Here is a 21,941-nt window from a genome sequence, read left to right on the forward strand (position 1 = left end):
GGATGTCCCGCGGATGTTCTGTTATTGGCCTTTATCTTTCTGGTTATCTTCGGGGTCACTCCCAATCTGTTGATATGCTGAGTCCACCAGACCTCATCTGGTAGAACAATGCCCTGAAAGAAACCTAAAATTCCTTTTCCCGGGGTAAAGACAAACAAAACCTTTGACTAAAGCTATATAAAATTTTTAACCTGATATATTTTCCAACAGTACCACAACCACATGTGTGGCTAGCACAGGTCTTTCCCATGAGAAATCCTTTTGTGTTTTATAAATAAAGATAAGGTTTGGATGTTATTAAAAACAGTGTCCCAAGACTTGGACGGTGCTGACCTGGCCAATCAGGCCTAGGGGGAGGTTTTTGACTGACCAATCTGGGTGACTTTTGAAAACTCTATATATATATGATGAAATCAAAACAATAAAGGCCTTTTTCCTTCTTGCCACTGAGAACTGGATTCTTCTCTCTGCTAGCTGCTCAACAGCAACACACATGAACAGACCAAGCAACATTGTGCCCAGTGGCTCCATACCTAATACAATAAATGCTTAGATCAAATTTTTTTCCAACACACTCTGGGCAGATCTGTTGATCTCTCAACTCTTCCAGCCACACATTGGGTGCCAAGTAAGGCTGTTGGGGTTTAGGAATGGTACTCCCCAATTCAGTGCCCTCAGTGTGACTCTCCAAACCACACACTGCTCTCTCTCTTGCTCCTCTGCTTTTCTCCTCCCCCTTCCTGCTTCGGCAGGAGGGAGAGAATCGAGGCACAAAAGGCAAAGGTCATGAACTGAGATAAGAACAATTTACTGGAAAGAGCAATGAGATAAGAAAATCAACAGGAACAGCAACAATACTAATAACAGAGGGGACAATAAAAGAAACAATTACCATGGAAAAGCCACTGACAATCGAGAATACCCGACAGCTCCCTCTACCATGTTTACTTGACTGGAAGGAGCCCCTTCTCCTCAGAAGAGAGTCTGTTTCTTCCGCCCCCCCCCCCGGCAATGACATGAGGTGGTACAGAACAATCTCTGTGTCCTAGCCATGCCCTGTCCCAGCTACTGCAAAAATTAACCCTGTACTGAACAGAACCAGGACATTATCCACCCCTTATGCTATACCATCTACTTCATGCCCAGATCCTACACCTTCCAACTAGATATATATATATATATATATATATATATATATATACACACACACATTTCCTAGCCATGCCCTCTCCTAGCTAATGCAAAACTTATCCCTGTCTTGAACAGAACCAGGACATTCCCCAATAGTATCTGTTTTCCTTTTCTGTCAAAATAGCACCTTTTCTTCCTGAACAATTATTTGCAAAGATCTCCAAAAGTTCTTTTAACTCCAGTAATATAAATGTGTTTATTAATTCAAGCAACACAGTCTTACGCAGTTCTGCGGACTCAATCCAAACACAGTCACTTCCCAGCAGGAGGATGAGGAAGTAGAAAGGAGGTCCCCCTCAAATCTGCCCTGTCTTCATTCCTTTGGAGTCATCGTTCTTCGCACAGAAGACACTCCATTCCCCTGATAGATTCTAAAATCCTTTGTTCATCACCAGCCAGCCTATTTGCATCAGAAAACCTCGGCAGCAGATACACCTTTTAACTCAAAGACTGTAACCATGCCTTTTAAAAGAGGTTCCCTGAAACCTCCATCATGTAGAAGAGGGGGGAGGGATCCCTCATCTTTAAACTTCGATTCCTTTAGAAACAAACCAAAAACCTTTCTGTGCGTCTTTAGGGAAACTTTAAGCTGGTTTACAAAATAAGAACCAAAAGGAGGGAGGAAAAAAGAGAAATTTATGTTTTTAACAAGATAAACATAACCTCTTAAGCCTGGGACAATAAGAGTTAAAAACCAACAATCATCACTAGTGTATACTGTTAACATTCTTTAATATTCTGTCACTGTTGAGAAAACAGCCAGCAACCTTGAGGATAGCTTCAGAAAAATCTCTAACCCTTCTGCTACAAAGTAAAATAAAGGGCTGAGAGATTAGTAATAGCTACTGATTATAAAAAAAAAAGAACCTTTCCAATCAGTTCTAGCTGCAATGCCACAACAATCTCTCCCACAAAACCAGCACAGAATCATAGAAGAGGTTAATCTTAGAGCAGATAAAAGCAACAAACGTTAGGTATTCCTGAGTAGTCTTCAATTTCATATTTTTATCAAGCACCACATTGAAGTCAGAATGAAGTATTTTTAAGGAATTATACTTTAATATGCATACATTTTTCTGTAACATTTAGATATTGCTCAAAGGACAAATAAACACAAAAAAATATTGGTTCAAGCTAGAAACTGAAACATGTTCCTTTCTTTTTTGTTTTCTTCCCCTCCTTTTTGTCCATGTTGCGTATAGAACTGAGAATGGTGGCATATTTTCAAATAAGATGTTAGTATCTGATCTATCATCTAGAGAGATTTGCTTATCCTGTCACTTGTTACCTGGGAGCAGAGCCTGACCCCCACCTGGCTCCACCCTTCTGTCAGGGAGGTGGAGAAAGCAAGAAGGTCCCCTCTGAGCCTTCTTTACTCCAGGCTGAGCCCCCCATGCTCCCTAAGATGCTTCTTGTACTCCAGACTATTCTCCAGCTCTGCTCCCTTCTCTGGACATGCTCCAGCCCATCGATGTCTTTCTTGACATGAGGGACCCAGAACTGCCCCCAGGATTGGAGGTGCCTCAGCAGTGCCCAGTATAGTGCCCTAGTCCTGCTGGCCACACTATTTCTGATACAGGCCAGGTGCCATTGGCTGCTTGCACACCTGGGTAAACCCGGGCTCATGCTATCACCAGCACACCCAGGGCCTTTCCCGATGGGAACTTTACAGCCACTCTGCCCCAGCCTGGAGTTGCAGGGGGTTGGTGTGACCCAAGGGCAGGACCCAACCCTTGGCCTTGTTGAGCCTCACACCGTTGGCCTTGGCCCATCAATCCAGCCTGTCCAGATCCCTCTGCAGAGTCTTCCTGCCCTCCAGGACATAAACACTCCAATCCAACTTGGTGTCATCTGCAAATTTACTGAGAGTGCCCTCAATCCCCTAATCCAGATCATTGATAAAGATATTAAACAGGACTGGCCCAAATCCTGAGCCCTGGGGAACCTCACTAGTGACTGGCCCCAACTGGATGTGGCACCATTCCCCACCACTATCTGGGCCTGGCCATCCAGCCAGTTTTTCACCCAGTGAAGGGGGCACCTGTCCAAGCCATGAGCAACCAGTTTCTCCAGGAGAATGCTGTGGGAGACAGTGTCAAAGGCTTTAATAAAGTCCAGGTAGACAACATCCACAGCCTTTCCCTCATCCACTAAGTGAATCACCTTGTCATAGAGAGAAATCAGGTTGGTCAAGCAGGACCTGCCTTTCCTAAATTCATGTTGGCTGGGCCTGATCCCCTGGTTGTCCTGTATGTGCTGCTTCATGACGCTTAAAATAATCTGCTCCATGACCTTCCCCTCGTGTAGTTCCCCGTATCCTCCTTCCTGTCCTTGTAGATGGGCATCACATTTGCTAACCTCCAGTCAACTGGGATCTCCCTGGTTAGCCAGGACTGCTGGTAAATGATTGAAAGTGGCTTGGTGAGCTCTTCTGCCAGCTCCCTCAGTACCCTTGGGTGAATCCCATCTGGCCTCATGGACTTTTGGGTGTGTCTGTGGTGCAGCAGGTTGCTAAACATTTCCCTTGTATTATGGGGGCTTCATTCTGCTCCCAGTCCCTGTCTTCAAGATCAGGGGGCTGGGTACTCGGAGAACAAGGCATTAAGTACCTCAGCCTTTTTCTCATTTTTTGTCACTATGTTTCCCCCTACATACAGTAAAGGATGGAGATTCTCCTCCACCCTCCTTTTCTTGCTCATGAATTTATGTAACATTTTTGTTGCCTTTTACAGCAGTAGACAGATTAAGTTTTATTTGGGCTTTGGCCCTTCTAATGTTCTCCCTGCATAATTTCACAATATCCTTGTACACCTGAGATTCCTGTCCCTTTTTCCAGAGGTCATAATCTATTTTTTCTCCCTGAGTTCCAGTCAAAGCTCTCTGTTCAGCCAGGCTGATCTTCCCTGCTGGCTTGCCTCTTGGCACATGGGGACAGCCTGCTCCTGCGCCTTTAAATTTCCTTTTTGAAGCACATCCAGACTTCCTGGACTCCTTTGCCTTAAGGACTGCCTCCCAAGTGACTCTCTCAACCAATCTCCTAAACAGGCCAAAATTTGCCCTCTGGAAGTCCAAGGTAGCAGTTCTGCTGACCCACCTCCTTCTTTGAGAATCAAAAACTCATTTCATGATCACTGTGTCCAAGACAGCCTCCAACCATCACATCACCCACCAGTCCTTCTCTGTTCACAAACAGCAGGTCCAGCATCAACTGTCAGGAAGTTCTCTTCCACACACTCCAGGAACCTCCCAGACTGTTTCTTCTCTGCTATGTTGCATTTCCAGCAGATATCTGGTAAGTTGAAGTCTCCCACCAAAACAAGGTCCAGAGACCACAAGACTCTCCCAGATGCTTACAGAATATGTTGTCTGCCTCTTCATCCTGGTTGGGCAGTCTGTAACAGACTCCCACCAGGATATCTGCCTTGTTGGCCTTCTCCCTGTTTCTTACACATAAACACTCAATCCTATCATCGCCATCATTAAGCTCCAGACAAAACACTCTCTAACATACAGGGCTAACCCACTGCCTCTCCTTCCTTGCCTGTCCCTTCTGAAGAGTTGGACCAATATTTGTTGAAGATGGTCACCTAACAAGGAAGAAGAAAAAGTGGAGGCATTCAATGCAGTTTTTACCTCAGTCTTTAATATTACTGGTAGACCTCAGGCTGCCTGGTCTCTTGAGTTGGAGAACCACAAGTGTGGGAACAGTGACTTTCCATTTGTGGACACTGAAATTATGAGGGACCAGCTGTATCATCTGAATGTCCTTAAGTTCATGGGGCCTGATGAGATTCATCACAGAATACCGAAGGAGCTAGTGGATGTTACGGCAGGATCCATCTCAATCATCTACCAAACATCTGGGGAGTTTGGAGAGGTCTCTACTGACTGGAAGCTAGCCGGTATTCTACTTCACAAGAAGGGCATGCAGAAAGACCCAGGAAACTACAGACTAGTTAGTCTAACCTCACTTCCTGGAAAAACTGTGGGGAAGATTATACTGGGTGCTATCAAAAGGCATTTAAAGAGCAATACAATGGTCAGGCATAGTCAGCATGGGTTCACAAAGGCTTTTGATACTGTCACATCAATAACCCTTGGATCTTTGCTGCTGCATGGATCTCCATCCCCTACCTCCACTGAGATGGCAGACCAAAGGACCTCACTTAGCACATAGGGGGGGTCTGCTACCAGTTGCCTGACCAGGAAGTGGATGAGGCCTTTTATGGACAGCTAGGAGCAGCCTCAGATTCATACGCCCTGTGTTGGGGAAAATGAAATAGGAAAGCCTTATAGATATGATTACCTTGGAAAAGATGCTGAAGATATGGAAAATATGAGTGAGATGGAAATACAGACAAGATTCGAGTTGTAGAGTAACTAAGAGAACAATGGTATGACCAAGGCAGGTAATCCCCCCTCTTGATAGAACAGTGCCCTCTGCCCAGGCAGGTCCAAGGGTCAGAACAGACCCTGCCTGCCTGGTAGAGATCCCAAAAAAGGCAGTTTTTTTAAGATTTGAAACATGACCCTATATGGTAATGTGATGATTCTTATAGGTTGTATGTAAATGCTGTAGGAGTTGTAGTTTGTCTTAGATTGGTTAAAGAAGAGTTGAATATTCAACAGAGAAGACAATTTATTGTATTGTAAGTGGCAAATCGCTCTCTTTTTTCTCTCTCTCTCTCTCCCTTTCTGCTGGCCTGCTTGGGGTCACGTCTTGCGACTCAGCAGGCCTCTCACCCCCACTCTATTTCGCAATAAACCTTCATGTTCTAAAACTCATCTTTGAAGATCTCTTGTCCCTATTTTATCCCCATAACTAAACCCCACGGAGTCAATTCTTACAGCCCTGGTCCTCATGGGGGGCTTCAACCACTCCAATATCTGTTAGAGGGATAACACAGCAAGGCATAAGCAATCCAGGAGGTTCTTGGAATGCATTTATGATAACTGCCTCCTCCAAATGACAGAGAAGCCAACAGGGAGAGGTGCTCTGATAGACCTCTCACTCACCAACAAAGGAGGGGCATGATGGGGATGTGAAAGTCAAAGGCAGCCTTGGCCTCAGTGACCATGAGATGATGAAGTTCAGGCTCCTGAGGGGAAAGAGGGAGGGTGAAACGCAAGCTCACAGACCTGAACTTGAGGCCAAACTCAAAACACATAATAAGGAAGCCTACAGAAGGTGGATGAAATCAAGAATGGGCAACTGGGGAGGAATACAGAAATACTATCCAAGCATACAGGAATGAGGTTAAGAAAGCTAAAAGTCAAATCTAAAGCTGGGTAGGGATGTCAAAAACAAGAAGGGCTTCTCTAAAAACACAAGTGACAAAAGGAAGGCTAGAGAAAATGTGGGCCCCTAACTGAATGAGACAGGGGACCTGGTGACACAAGATATGGAAAAAGCAGTGGTACTGAATGCCTTCTTTGCCTTAGGCTTTACTAGCAAGACCAACCTTCAGTAATCACAGAGACCAGGGGGAAAATGTGGAGAAAGGAAGATGTACGCTTGGTGAAAGAGGTCCTTTTTTGTCACAAGGAGGGTTTAAGATCAAGACCAGTTTATCAAGAGAGAAGTACTCCCCCTCCAATTCAGCATATATTTTTCTTACTTTCTACTTAATCCTATGTGTTGGAAAATGCAGTTTTCCAGCAAAACTTATGCTAACTGAATACACCTGAGCAGGGCCTCAGCATACTCAGGCCTCAGTAAAAATCCTAACAAGCTGTTATGAGAAACTAACACCTGGAAACCACAACTGTGTTTCTGAGCTGTGGGAAGAATGTCATGAGAAAGAATAGGGAGTCAGAAGTGTTATGAGAAAGAAAAAGGGAGTCACCAGGAGGATCCCTGAATGTGTGAGAACAAACTGCAGATACGTGTGTAACTATAATTAGCAACATCTGTAACAATATATAAGTTTCTCGTTTGGTGAAATAAAATGGAGCTTACTCTATATCTCACATTGAGACTGCCGTGAGTTCCCTCTCGTCGTTATGTCACCTATGAGCTAAACAAATAGCTTCTTGTAATTTACAAATGGATTATTATTAATGATCTCAGCCACCTCAGGCCATCACCATTTATAAACCTCATGTTTTATTTAAATTCTCTGAATGAGAGAGGCACATCATTCTGAAAAGAAAAATAATGGAACAGTGAACTTCAAAGAAAGGCCTTGGATTAAGTTTCCTTAGGAAATGTGTAAGCTGAAGATTAACCCCAAAACCTTGATATTTTTAAGTCAGAAAAAGTAGAAAATCCAACACAGTTCCCCAAAGAGCACTTAAAGGTAAATACAGGAAGAGATTTTTTCAGTTTTCCAGACCTAAGAAGAGAGACTGAAAGAATGAGTCCCAGAAAGAAGGACATTTTGGAAAGCTCACATGAATATGCTTACTTGATAATGGGAACTTCTCAAAAGAAGGGAAAAAATGCCCCAAAAATACATCAATGAATTTAAATAAATTCAAGAAAAGTCAAAGGGTCCAAAGGAAAGAAAACCCTAAACTTGATCAGGATTTTGGTTTTATATATATTTATGAAGAAGCAATGTGGTGAAGTCTAAAGAGAGGCACTATATAAAATGTCAAGAAAAAGCCTTCATAAGCTTTGGCCTGAGAAAGTCCCTTATTTTAATTTTACAGCCACTCCAAACAAGTAGTAGAAGATACAGTGCTGTTGGACATAAACTCTTTGCTGTCAATGATGTTCACCACTACCAGAGGGTTCGTCAATATTTGGAAAGCAGACTAAGCGGTAGTTCTCAATCTCCACTGCCATGTTAGAGTCATGGCTTTATTTGGATTGACAGAAACTGGGGGGCAGATGGCAGATGGGGGAAAACCAGACAGAGCAGGAGAGCAAAAGAGCAGGAGCATGTGTGACTGAAGGCATGCATGCAAAAGGGAGGGAGGAGGCAAGAGAAAGGGAGCCCACAGGGGACAGAAGGAAGAACAGCAAGAAGAGGGAATTGTTTATGGAATACCAAAGAGAAACACAACAATATGATGCAACTCAAGTTTCCACTCATGTACTATTGTCGGAGGTTGAGTACATTTAGAATTTCTCCCCATTCCTGTTACTAAGCAACAAATAGTTGGGTGTTTTAGAGCCATCAAGTCTTTTGTAAAAGACAAAAGCTGGGCTTGGGCAGGGAAGGTGAAGGGAAGAGCCGGCCCTTGGAACGGGGGCTCGTGGTTCGGACGTGGAGAGGAGAGGCTGCTCTTTGCTTTTCGGCTGCCACCAGAGAAAATTCAACTGTGCCCTGTTTTTCTCTTCTCCTGGCTGGGTGAGCTTTTGATTCAGCCTTTTTTTCCCACTGGGAAGGGCACGTTTCCCCGGGCTGCGTTTCCTCGTGGCTGCTGCCGGGGAGCCCGGCTGCCTCTGCCGCCTGCCCCTGCCCTCTGCCGCACGAGACCGCGGCATCTGCTGTGACTGCGGAGGTCCTTGCTACCTCGCTGGCTGGCCGGGAGAGAGAGGGAGCCAGCTCCTACCCCCTGCCACCCTGCTTTCTCGCTGCTCCGAGCTGCTTTCGCTGCCCTCCGCGCTTTCTCAGCCTGCTCGCCATTGCTGGCTGCCTGGGGCTGACCTGGCCCTGCACCACGGCGCCACCTGCAGCCGCTCGGCAGTCATCGCACCTGCCCTGCCCGGCCGGGAGCTCAACAGCGCCCCTGCTGCTTGCGACTGTGATTACACCACACAAGAAAAGGCTCGGCAGCTCACAAATCATCTGCTATTGGTTTTCTGGTTCTAGTTGTGGTTGCTATTATTGTTATTGCTCGTTTATAGATACTAGTAAAGAACTGATATTCCTTTTTTCCCATACCTTTGCCTGAAAGCCCTTGATTTACAAAATTAAATAATTCGGAGGGAGGGGAATAAATCACATTCTCTGTCCTAAGGGAGGGTTCAACCTCTCTTGGCAGACACCTGTCTTTCAAACCAAGACAACTATAAATAAACCATTTAAAATACAGTAAACCAACAGAAATTACTGTCTCACAGAGAAAAAAGACAAAACCTGGTTTTCAAACAGCTTCAAATTATTGAACAGAATCTGAAGACTCAGAACCTGTTGGTAGTAAGAAACTAAATGGCAGAGTTATATTTTCTAAGTAGCACATCTAATTTCCATTTATATTCTGTGCATTTGATAGGCAATTATTTGAATTATATAGGTTGAGCCTACACTTGTGTTAGGCTCTGTGTGAAAACCAAGCTAAGTGAGCATCTTTACCATGAAGAGTCTTACTACTTCAACTAATCAGACAGAAGCATAGAGTGCTGAACTGGTTTCAGATCACACAGCCAGTCTCTGACAGAGCCAGAAACTGAATATTGTTTTCCAGATTCAAGTCCCTTCCTGTTACACCACTTAACCTTTCTGTGCCTGGGTCTCCAAAATCACAATATTAATTTATTGCAAGTTACAAATGGAAACATCTGTAGCACACTGGAAGTTCACAGTTTGGCAGCAGGTAGGTAAATCATATACCAAACACAAGGTAATAACTTTTGTTCTTTGTGGATTTTTGTTTGTGGGGTTTGTTTGTTTTTAATGCAGTTGCTATTTTCAATGTGCTGTACAGAATCTAGGCCTTTTGCTAAAAAATTTAGGCCAACTCAACCAAATGTCGGCAGAGCCTAGAATTAAAGCCTGTGGGAGAGGAGGAAGTAGATATCCTGGGAAAGTTATGAAGCAAATTCTCATTGAAGGTATGCCCACACATATGGAGGACAGCATGAACAAAGTGATTGAAAACACTAACCTGATTGATTTCTATGATAAAATGACTAGCTTGGTGGAGGAAGGAAAAGTAGTGGATGTTACCTTGATTATAGCACCTATATCAGGAGTTGCAGAAAACAGTATGAAGAATGCCTGACAGTCATGTGGCTTTACTGCTTTTCAGTACTTTTTCTGAGGATGGGTCTCTCACACTCTTTACAAACTGTTATCCAGTGGTGCAGAAGCATTACATTTCTTCTTTTTGTTTTGAGGAATCAGACTATTCATCTTTCATTGTCCGTTGCTCTGAACTCCATTATGGATATGGTCAGCCAAGAGATTGCATCTGCATGTGTAGGCTATATCTGAATCTTCAGAAAGGCAGCATGATATTTTATTTTTAAACTTAAGCTCCTGATGCAAAGCTCCACATGCAATAGCTCCACTCCTGAGGGCTGAAAAATGGTAGAAGAGAAGAAAACCACACAAGCCAACACCACCAAGCAGATTAAAAAAAAAAAAAAAAAAAAAAGTTCACCAAAAGATTAAGCCATGAGTATCATTCCACCCTCTTGCCCCTTTACCTTATTAGCTGCAGAATTATTACAAGTCTTGATAACTGATAGGCTTTTAGAGATGTCTCCAATTTTTATTTCTAGAAATTTAATGGAGCTCTGCTAGTTAAGGTCAGATCCTCAGCTGGGGTAAAGTGGCACAGTGCTTATTAGAGCCCTTTATTGTCAAGTGGAGGATTAAAATAGGAAAAAATTGTTGTTTACCTCAAAGTAAAATCTGCAATGGATCGCTAAGGTCTCAAAAGCTGAAGGAAGCAGAACCAGACCTGTTAATCATAGTACTGATGCTAAGCTCACCCTCTTTGAAGAGTCTGCCTTTCAAATGTCTTCATGTCAGAGACTGAAATAGTTCATGCCTCAAACATTGATATAAAGTTTTGCTCGTTATAGCAAAACTGTATAAAGAAGCCACCAAAGCCCACTAAAGGTGCCTGACTAGAACTTCAGACTGAAAGTCAAACTGCTGAGATTAGATAAACCCATTCTTCAATCACCTCAGGCCCGGGGAGAAGTAAACAAGTAAACAAAGAAAAGAATGCGAGCCAAACTCAGCAGCCATGCTAAGAATCATCTCTGGCTTGCTTCGGGGTGGGGAAGGCTGTAGCCCACAGACCCATTTGCTGGGAGCAAGTTTGCACAGATTTCCACACCCCCCCGACCGAGGTGGGGGGAGGGGGGAGGTTTTGGTGTGTTGTAACCTCTAGTCAGAGGCAATAAACACCCATCTTCCCTTACACAAACTGGCCCAGCTGTGGAATCCCCAACCCCATAGGCCACAGCCATGGGACATTCACATGAGAGGCAGTGAGAAAGGGGTAATCAATAGGTAACTCAAGTTAACCATTGAGAGACAGAATATGTGAATTCTAAAACCTAGAAAAACAGGATTCCCTTAATCTCATCAAGATAAGAGGGACAAGAATCTGTTTGAAGCCAGCACAGAAACCGCTGAATCATCCCATGAAGGACTAGCATGCTCCAGAGAGAAAGGTGAAAAGTGCATTGTGATGAAGACTACTGGGACGTTCATCCTGGAGGGGTCTTTAAGGTCTCCAAAGACCACCGGTACATACAGAGTATGCGTGGTGCACATGCCAATGGTATTAATGACTTCCGAGAAATGATTTGTATAACCACTCCTATCCTGGGGAATGTGATGAATATTCATTAATTTTACCTATAACACTGTGTCTTTGGAAGTGCCGGTGTGTGTGTTTGGAGGAGTGAATTCCCCCACACCCAGTGCACCGACTAAAGCAAATACCTACTTCTCTGACTTTGTCTCTGAAGTGTCTCCAGGCTCGCTTGGGATGAATCAGCAGCTCATGTGAGGGTGTCAAAAGAGGGTGTCATAATCCATCAAAGACCCCCCCAAAGCACTTCCCAGATGCCTTGCACCACAGGATTGCACGTGATGCAACAGATCTAGAATCTGCTGCAAGAGACTGCCCCCCCCGGGGAGGGGGGGGGAAGTATCTGGACATTGCCACCTGGCCTGAGCATATATTAACCCATTGGATTCTGTGCTTTTCGGGGGTCCTTCACCACCAAGAAGACCAGCTGGAGGGGACCAACAGAACATCATTGGTATCCACAGAGTGGTGATATTTTCCTTATTCTCTCTCTGTCACTCTCTTTCTGTCCCCCCCAGCTATTTTCTATTTCTTTCTCTTCTTTTGTCTCTCTTTTCTCTCTCTCTCTCATATTTACTATCAGATAAAACCCATACTATTGACATCAGCATATGGTCTCGTTTGCACTTCAATTCAGGCAGAGGCATTTCTAATAACCTTAATAATTGGATCATAACACTTCCAAAGCTGACAAACTCACTTGCATCATATACCTTTAGCCACCTGCAGTACAAAAACATTTTGGCAAGGAAACCAAGGGGTTTTCTTTTCAGCTGAGCATATGGAGCTATGTTTGTAGACTTGCATAGTAGAAGGAAATGTTAATGACAAAAAAGATTCCTCTACAACTTCTCCCTGAAAATAGAGATTTTATAAGTATAGGAGAGAAGCAAGGAGACAGTATGTTGCTAAAAAAAAAAAAAAAACCAACAAAACCACCACACAAAAAACCCCAAACCAAAATAAAAAAGAGATGATCTGAAGATCCAACTCACATTCAAAGCCCACGATTACTAAAAACAGCAGAAAAAAAGTTAGTCCATACATTTCCTAGTCATCTTTCATAACAAACAAAAGTCTCAGAATTTGAGAGATATCTGACAAAAAAAGAGAAACACATCAGAACTGACAGGTCTTCCAGATATATGCAAAATGTTCTGATTACACAAATGTATTTTTAATATCTTTTAGGGGAAAAAAAGTTTGGTCTCTCTAGGAAATTGACGATATTGAATTATACTTAGATTTTGAATGCTACAATTAACTATCATAACTAAAGGACCAAAATCTCTAGTTTAGAAGAGAACTACCCAAGTAGTTCTACTTGGGAAGGAGAGAGATGTGGAGGGAATATGTTTTTAGATTTGGGTTTTATTTTCTCATTACTCTACTCCGATTTGATTGGCAATAAATTAAATTAAATTTCCCCAAGTCAAGTCTGTTTTGCCCAAGACAATAATTACTGAGTGTTCTCTCTGTCCTAATTTTGATCCACAAATTTTTAATATTGTCTCTCCTCTGTCCAACTGAGGAGGGGTAGTGATAGAGCAGCTTTGGTGGGCATCTGGCATCCAGCCAGGGTCAACCCACCATAAGTTCCTAGCTGTCAAAGCAAGACTGAAATTGGGGATAACCAGAGTGCTCTATTGTAGACTCCCAAGGGAACCAGAAGTCTCTTCCCTTTGGGGGATTACTGTCCTTGGAAACAGCAATCTGATACTCCTGGGACTACCAAAAGCTTGTGGGTAAGAATCAGAGACTGAAGAAACAAAGGGAGCCTTGTGGTTGGTGTCTACTACAGTCCACCTGATCAAGGGGAGCCTATTGACAAAGCCTCCTTGCTTCAGCTACGGTAGGCATCGTGCTTGCAGGCTCTTGCCCTGCTGGGGGACTTCAACCACCCCAACATCTGCTGGGAGAGCAGCACAGAGAGCTGTAGGCAATTCAGGAAACTCCTGGAATGCATGGAGGGCACCGTCTTGAGCCAGGTAATAGACAACCCTACCAGAGGGGATGGGATACTGGACCTGATAGGCACCAAACACAAGTGAGCTAATCAGGAACACCAAGACTGGAGGCAGCCTGGACTGCAGTGATCATGCACTGGTGGAGTTCACAGTACTGAGAGATATGGGTCAGGTGAAGAGCAAAGTCGACCCTGGACTTTGGAAAAGCAAACTTCCAGTTCTTCAGGGGGATCCCCTGGGAAACTTCCCTCAGGGACAATGGAACAGAACAGAGCTGGCAGATCTTTAAGGAAGCCTTCCATAGAGCACGAGAGACAGTGATCTCCATGTCTAAGAAGTCAGGAAAGGAAGACAAGAGCCCAGCATGGCTGAGTCAAGATCTGCTGGTCAAGCTAAATGGCAAGAAGGAAATGCACAGGCAGTTGAAGCAGGGACAGGTATCCTGGGAAGAGTATAGAGATGCTGTCTGGTTGTGTAACGATAGGGTTGAGAAGGCCAAGGCGCAGCTGGAGTTAAACTTGGCAAGGGACACAAAGAATAACAGGAAGGGCTTCTATAGGTATATCAGCTAGAAAAGGAAGGTCAAAGAATGTGTACCTGCCCTGCTAAACAAGGCTGGCAAACTGGTAACTATGGACAAGGAGAAAGCTGAGGTACTCAACAATTTTTTCTGCCTCAGTCTTCAATGGCATCATCTCTTCCCACACCTCTCAAGTGGGTGGACAGCAGGATGGGGACTGGGGGAGCAAAGCCCCTCTCACTGTAATTCAAGATCAGGTTCATGACCACCTGAGGAACCTGAATGTACATAAGTCTATGGGACCCAATGAGATGCATCCCAGAGTCTTGAGGGAATTTAACGCGGAGGGGGAGGAGGGGTGGAACCAGGCCTCTGCGTTTACTGAAAGTGTCTCTATGGCTTTTCGAGAGATCACTCCAGTCAGCACTGCCTGGTGCTGTACAGAAAAGCCCTTCTCACACCCGTGCCGGTGTAAGGCACAGATTCTCACTCACCCACGGAGTTGGATAACTCGTGCGTTACCAGAGACAAAGAATTCAGAGCGCTCAGTCAGCCGGAGGTTCCAGAGTTTATTCTGAAGGGTTCCGGGGCCAAAAGAGAACGAGGCACCCCAGCCGTCTACATTTAAAGGGGCGGCTGGAGGGTCAGGGGAGAGGAGGCGGGGGGAACACCACAACCAATGGGAGGAGGAAGGCATGGGATCAAGGGTTAGGTTACAGCTGGGGGGATTTACATAATTTGGGGTGGAACCATCGTGTTCTCCAGGGGGGAGGACTAAGAAGGCTTCCACCAGTGGGGTTCTGCTGTGTTGGAACCACCCAGCTCCTCAGCAGCTCCTGAGGTGGTATCATCCACCCCAACAACTCCCCCTTCTTTATTTAAAGGAAAGGCTTCCCCTACTTGCTTAGTTAAACACTTCTTGAGGCAACCGAACAAGCTTAGAACAAGGAAAATTATTAGGATCACCCACAGTCCAGTTTTGACTAAGGATGCTAGCTATCCTTGAAGTTTCCACTGTCCGAAAAGATCGCCAATCTAGTCTGTTTCTTTTTCTGTCTTCAGTTCTTTGATTTGATCCTTTATTTTCTGTATCGTCGCGTGGATGCTCTGGCTATGAGATGACAGGTTAAAGCAACACAGTCCTTCGAATTCCTCACAGCCATGTCCATGGGCCAATAAAAGAAAATCGATGGCTGCTCTGTTTTGCAGTGTTGCATGCCCGGTGGTTTCTTCATCTTCAAGAAGCTGAGAGAGGGCACTCGAGGTTAGGTTAGCATGCTTTCCGAGCCAGCACTCAAGGTGGCTAAGTTCACCTAAGGCTTTTGCTGCTGCTACTCCAGGCAGGAAAAATGATGCAGCAATCCTTTTAGACAATGACCAATTGATAATTTCGCTATCACAATTAGGATCTAATTGTTGTATATTTCTTTTTTGGCGGGCCAATCGAGTATGGTTTTTCCAATGCAGAATTTGGGTTTTGTTGGGTGCTAGTACAGAAAGCCTGCCAAGAGTGCACGGTCCCCCTTGGAGCTGGGATGGGATTCCAGACCACGCCTGATTCCCACAAATCAGGAACATACCTTTGGGCAGCATTTTGGGGTGTACAGATGACTCTGTTGGGATGACCTTTTTATCCTGACACCAATTACTGACAGAGTAAACTTTTCCCTGGGGTGTTGTTTTTCTACTATGACTTAATTTCTGGTGTTCTGACCAGGATAATGCCATCCCTCTTTTCGGGCTGAAGACAAACTTGAGGCAAAGGGTAGCCTGGGAGGACCCCAATAGTAGTAATTCGTGGGGTTCCTCTGGTGCTGTTGCCAGCGTGCTTACCCATTTCTCCCAAGCTTCTTTCTGGGGGAGCACCTCATTTGCAAAAGGCAGTTCATCTTTGTGGAGAGGGATCCCCACCAGGCATGATGAAAGTGGGTCAGTGACACTGCCCATAGACAGGCACATATGGTCTTGCTGGAGTGCTTTTGCCAATGTAACCCACATATTGGTCTTTGGCTGAGGGACAATCCATGCGAGAACCTCTGGTGGTAACAGGATGCAGGAGGTCAGGAGAATGCAGAGGTAGGCAATTACAGGCATGGTGGTAAGAGAGGTATAGGTAGTCCTTTTTCTGTGGGATTTCAAGCAAAAATCATTAAAAGATGGTTTTCTGTTACTTTTTTCTTTTTTCCCCCTCATCTCCCCTTTTTTTTATAAGACACAGGTAACAAGGTTGTGGGTTAGGGAAATACATGAGGGTAACAGATAAGGGATTTGTGGGTTTGGGGAACTGCTTGAAGGAGGCACAAATAGCTGTTCACGTGGCTGGAATCTTGCGCCGACGTCTTCTCCAAGCGGCACTGGTTTCTTTGTCTGGAGTTTCTTTGTCAGTGTCTGGTGTGTCATCTTTCGCTTGCTCAGGAGCTGTCACTGACGGTCGGAGGTAGGGTTTTACACATTTTCTTGGTATCTACTTGGGTCTTGAAGGTGTGGAAACACAAGTATATCTCCTCCTCTATACAATTAGTGAAAAAGGGCCTGATATTTGATGGCTTTCTGGATCTTTGATTAACACTGGTGGTTGTTCTTTTAATTTGGCTTGGGTCGAATTGGTAAAATGCCGGAACACAGGGGGGTTAGGCTCTTCAAACGAACTGTTTAAGAAATTTATTGTAAAAAGGGCTTTGCAGAGTCTCATAATGGGAGAATTGAGTTCTGATCTTCTCCGCTGTTGGTCTAGGACCCTCTTAATTGTCTGGTGGGTCTTCTCAACTATGGATTGTCTTGTGGGGGAGTGGGGGATACCTGTAATGTGTTTGATGCTCTATGAGCTAAAAAACTCTTGAAGTTTGTTAGAGATGTATGCTGGACCGTTGTCAGTTTTTATCTCAGCAGGAACGCTCAGGGTAGCAAAAGCAAGGAGAAAGTGCTGTATAACATCTCTTGCCTTTTCTCCTGCATGGGCAGATGCAAAAACAGCTCTAGAAAATGTGTCTATAGAAACGTGCACATATTTCAATCTGCCAAACTGGGGGACATGGGTTACATCTGTTTGCCAGACTTCACAGCTGCCCAGACCCCGGGGGTTAACTCCAGACTCTAAGGATGGCACTTGGTAGCTCTGACAGCTAGGACAGGTTGCTACAATTGCCCTTGCCTGGTTTCGGGGTAATTTAAACATTCTCATCAGTGCTGGTACATTCTGATGGTAAAATTGATGGCTCAGCTTTGCCTGAGCAAAGGTGTTTGGAATGTTAGGAGCTTTCACCGGCATAGCTAGAGCGTCTGCCCTCCGATTCCCTTCAGCAACTGGTTCAGGGAGATCGGTGTGTGACCTTACATGCATCACATGGAACGGCTGCTTTCTGTGGGACAGCAGAAAAACAAGTTTTGAGAGCAGTTTATACAATTTAGGATTTGACACTTCTTTTAGCCAGGCATGTTCTGCTCTGGCGACTACTCCAGCTACATAAGCTGAATCTGTTACTAGATTAATAGGTTTTTCGAACATCTCAAAAGCTCTAACAGCAGCCGCAAGTTCCGCAATTTGCGGTGAGCCTTCGATTATTTGGATATCGTGCTCTCACACTTGCGTTTCGGGATGTTTCTAAGTCACGACTGACTTATGGGATTTTCCGGAGCTATCTGTAAAAACAGTTAGAGCCTTGAGAGGGGTTCGACTTTGGAGTTTTTTTGGGGCCAAATGAAAAGCCGAATTGAATAATTTGTGTTTTGGATGATGATTTGAAATCTTGCCTGGATAACTATCCAGAGCAACTTGAAGGTGTTCATTTGTTTGGAGTAAGTTTGCTAAGGATTTACTTTCCAATGACGGATAGATGCAGGTGAAATCACACCCTGCAAGGGTACGGAGGCGTGCTCTGGCTCTCATAATTAGTTGAGCTACTAGTTCTTTTCTTGTTGTTATGGTTTTGAGCGGCTGATGTGGTAAGAAAATCCACTCTATTATAAGAAGTGGGTCTTTTTGTGCAGTGTTTTATTGAAAAATCAGTTCATACAGCCTAGGTGACTCATCCAGAACGATGAAATTAAAAGGCAACTCAGGACTTGTCCGATGGGCTTGGCGAGAAGACAGGGCAAGCTGTACCTTAGCGATGGATTCTCGGGCTTCCTCTGTGATGACTCGGGGCGAGTCCAGGTGGTCACAGCCTTTCAGGAGGTTAAACAGCGGAGCAAGGTCTTGCGTAGTAATTCCCAGCAGAGGACGAATCCAGTTTATAGAACCACACAGTTGGTGCAAGTTTCGGAGTGTCTTTGGGTTGTCTTTGATGGTGAGCTGCTGGGGTACGATGGTCCGTTCGCTGATGCGGAGTCTCAGGTAGGTCTACGGGCAGGTACGCTGAATCTTTTCCTGCTGGATCTCAAACTCTGCTTTCTCAATGGCTTGAATAGTTTTTTCTAGAGTTAAGTTCAGGTATTTATCATTTGGTGCACAAATTAACACATCATCCATGTAGTGGAGAATGATAGAACGTGCAAACTCTTTGCGGATGGGGGACAGGACGCGAGCCACGTACCATTGGCAAATAGTTGGAGAATTTTTCATACCCTGGGGTAACACACACCAGTGGTATCTGCGATGGGGGGCTTCCTGGTTTAGGGATGGCACGGAGAAAGCAAACCGAGGAGCATCACTTGGGTGTAGGGGGATTGTGAAGAAACAGTCTTTAATGTCAATGACAGCAAGCTTCCAATTCTTAGGAAGCATTGAGGGCGAGGGCAGGCCAGGCTGTAGGGGTCTCATATCTTCAATGACTTCATTGATTTTCCTGAGGTCTTGGAGGAGCTTCTATTTGTCTTTTCTAGGTTTCTGTATGACAAAGACAGGGGAGTTCCAAGGGCTATTAGATGGTACAATATGACCTTTGGCGAGCTGTTCTTCTACTAGGGATTCTAAAGCGCTGAGCTTCTCTGTGCTTAAGGGCCACTGGGTCACCCACACAGGGTCGCTTGTCTTTCAGGTTAGGGGCGGGGTGGAGTGCACCCCAGTGGCCCCAACTAAAAATCCTGAGATGGAGGTGGGATTACCAGCTGAGTCCCCCACTGGGTAAGGAGATCTCTGCTCCAGAGGGTAAAACCAGAGTCAATTACGTACGGGCGGATGGTGGCTGTGTGACCTTCAGGGCTTTCTATGATGATATTATTTGTACTCCTCTGGGAAGTTGCTGACTTTCCTATGCCTGTGATTCTGCCGCCTGCTGGTTTGGTCTTCCAGTCCTGGGGCCATTCTGCTCGAGAAATGATGGTTACATCGGCCCCTGTGTTTACCATCCCCGTCAGGTAAGCAGTGGATTTATCATTGTGTAGTTTATAATGCATCATGGGCTTGTCTGCGCCTATAACTTCTGCCCACCATATGGAAGGTGTTCTGTGGCACCTGGGGTGGTTTTTAGGTAGTATGATAGCTTGTGCTACCACCTGACTCTTTGATAGAAACCAGGGAGTGTTGTTACAGGAGACAGAAATTTGTACTTGTTTATTGGGGTCTATTTTGTGCACCTCAGGTAAAATAAAAAGTTCAAGTGGACCATGCTTAGTGTCTCCGACTACTAGAATGTCCACAGTCCTGTCAAAAGGTTTTTTAAAGCCCACATATATGTGTTGTTGATTTCCATTGCGGAAGTGGTGTGTATCAGTACTTACAAGACAGAGTCTCTTGTCCGTTCTGCTGTGTGGTGTGCTGTTATCATCCATGGCAGGGGTGGCAGGGCAAGGAGAGACGGCTGTAGAATTTTTGTCCTGGCGCGGAGCCGTGCCGCGCTTCACTGTCCGTTTCTCTGGTCTTTTTGATGGTGATGCTGGCAGGGACAGCCTGGGGGCACAGCTTCAGTATTATTGTTAGTATTTTTCTTAACACGCTTTGGTTTAGGGCAGTCTTTGGCAATGTGTTCAAAACTCCCACAATTATAACATCTCCGTGGAGGTTTCTGAGAAGCTGCTAGTGCTTCTGCTACCCCTTTTGAAACAGCTTGGGCTATGGTTGCTTCAGGAGATGCTAATTTGGTGCAAGCCTTAATCATCTGATCGAGGGTAGGAGGTGGGTCTAGTGGGAGTGCCTGGAGGACTTTTTTACAACTCTCATTAGCATTTGCCATAGCTAATGCACGCAGCAGCTCTTTTTGGGCTTCTGGATTCCCAACTTGCTTTTCAACTGACTCTTTTAGTCTATCGAAGAATTTTATAAAGGACTCATCGATAGTTTGTTTTATGGTGGAGAAATTCAGAGAGGGAGTGGAATCCGAGGGGGTTGAGAGCAAAGCTCTGTCAGCTTCTCTTTTGATATCTTTTAAAATCAGTTCAGGCAATTGTCTCGCCTGATCCTGGGGTTTAACCAGGTTTCTTTCTCCGCAAAGATCATCTAGTGTTATGTGAGCCCTGTTGGGATCTCTGTGATATACCTGGAGGAGGTCTTTTAATTGTTTTCTCTAAGTTCTGTCTCACAGCATGTATTCTCCAGGTGACAGAAGGCATGCCATAAGATTTTTTATATCATGTGGGACCAGTACATTTGCAGCAAAGGTAGCTTGGAGTAGGTTCTTAAAGTAAGGGGAGTTACGCCTAAAATCCTTCTCTGCCTTGCACATCTCTTTTATCTGTGCATATGGGAGGGCATCCCAGCGGGGGTTCCCTCTAGCTCTATTATAATGGACTGGAGCAGCAGTGACAGAGATTTTGTTGGCTAATTCCCAGTGCCCCTCGTGTGCTGCTTGTCTGCGTATATCAAGCCAGGGATCCTCTTCAGAATCGCTGCTTTCCTCATCCGAAGAAGAGCAGGCAGCCCGACGCCGGTGCCGGCGGGGCTGGCTCTTCCTTTGTCGCTGGCCGGCTCCGTTGCCGTGGGAACCGGGGAGGAGCGGGGCAGTGGGCGTAGCGCCGCAGGGGAGGGGGGGGTGAACGAGGGAGGGACCCGCGCCCGGATGGGAGCTCCCCGCGGGGGGCAGGGCTGACGCAGGGACGACACCCGACACCGCGGGGGGGGGTGAACCCAGCGCAGGAATACTCGATGATGCAAGGGGCGGGGCCGATGCCAGCCCGGGAAGTTTAAGCTGATAAGGATCAGGCACGCTAGCTTGTAGCTCCACGTGGTTTGCGCCATATGGACCCGCGGCAGGGGGGGGTAACGCGTGGTTTGTGCCGTCCCGTGAGAAACATGGAGTCAAGGTAGGGAGGTTTTGGGGAGCTGGGAAGAGGGTGAGGGACAGGCTCGAGCCGGGCTGGCCAGACCCGGCTGGAGCAGGGGATAGGGGAGAGAGCGCTCCTCCCCCCTGGGGTTCCGAGGGTTTGGGGACAGCGGGGGAGGGGACAGACACGGGGGAGGCAGCACGAGAGAGATCTGAATTTTTAGGCAGAACTGTTTCAGTTTTGGCGTTCTTAACAGACTTATAAATCACTACAAACAAAGGGAGAAAATTAGCAACCTTTCGATCCCCAGCCTGTGTGAGAACAGTCAGCTCGTGTCCGATTTTATCCCAAAAGCTAAGAGATTGAACAGTAGCTACAGAAACATTTGGAAAGATGTTAAAAATCCAGCGAACAAAACATTTTAAATTCCCCTTAGAGAACTGGGAATTATCTGACTTAAGAGTAGTTTTAAGGGAGGTATAAAGCTCTGATTGAGGACGGGTTAACTTCCCACCCATATTCTCCAAATAAATTCTTCCTAACACCGAAAGAAAAGAATTAAGGAGAAAAACAAAAGAAGAATTCACCCCAGCAAAGCCTCACTTACCACCTCGAGGCTTCCGAGAGTGTAAAAGAAATTTCGGTGTGGTTCTCTGGTTTGGCCGATTTCTCCTGTCCCA

General features: G+C 45.3%; 1 protein-coding gene and 2 long non-coding RNA genes across 3 annotated transcripts in view; 1 reads left to right on the forward strand and 2 right to left on the reverse strand.

Annotated features, from left to right (window-relative positions):
• The window catches only part of LOC146425296 (uncharacterized), a 474,460-nt gene that overhangs the window by 448,655 nt on the left and 3,864 nt on the right, over positions 1-21,941 (forward strand). The gene's annotated exons all lie outside the window — the stretch shown is intronic.
• LOC146425306 (uncharacterized) overlaps positions 1-21,941 on the reverse strand; it is a 241,556-nt gene that overhangs the window by 191,335 nt on the left and 28,280 nt on the right. Inside the window, exon 2 of the long non-coding RNA XR_014846607.1 lies at positions 88-113. This is a non-coding gene — a long non-coding RNA (uncharacterized LOC146425306). The remainder of the gene's footprint in view (positions 1-87; positions 114-21,941) is intronic.
• LOC146425308 (zinc finger protein 462-like) overlaps positions 1-21,941 on the reverse strand; it is a 204,720-nt gene that overhangs the window by 161,368 nt on the left and 21,411 nt on the right.

The sequence above is a fragment of the Lichenostomus cassidix genome, chromosome W (assembly GCF_008360975.1).
Source record: "Lichenostomus cassidix isolate B80296 chromosome W, HeHo_3.0, whole genome shotgun sequence".
Taxonomy (NCBI): domain Eukaryota; kingdom Metazoa; phylum Chordata; class Aves; order Passeriformes; family Meliphagidae; genus Lichenostomus; species Lichenostomus cassidix.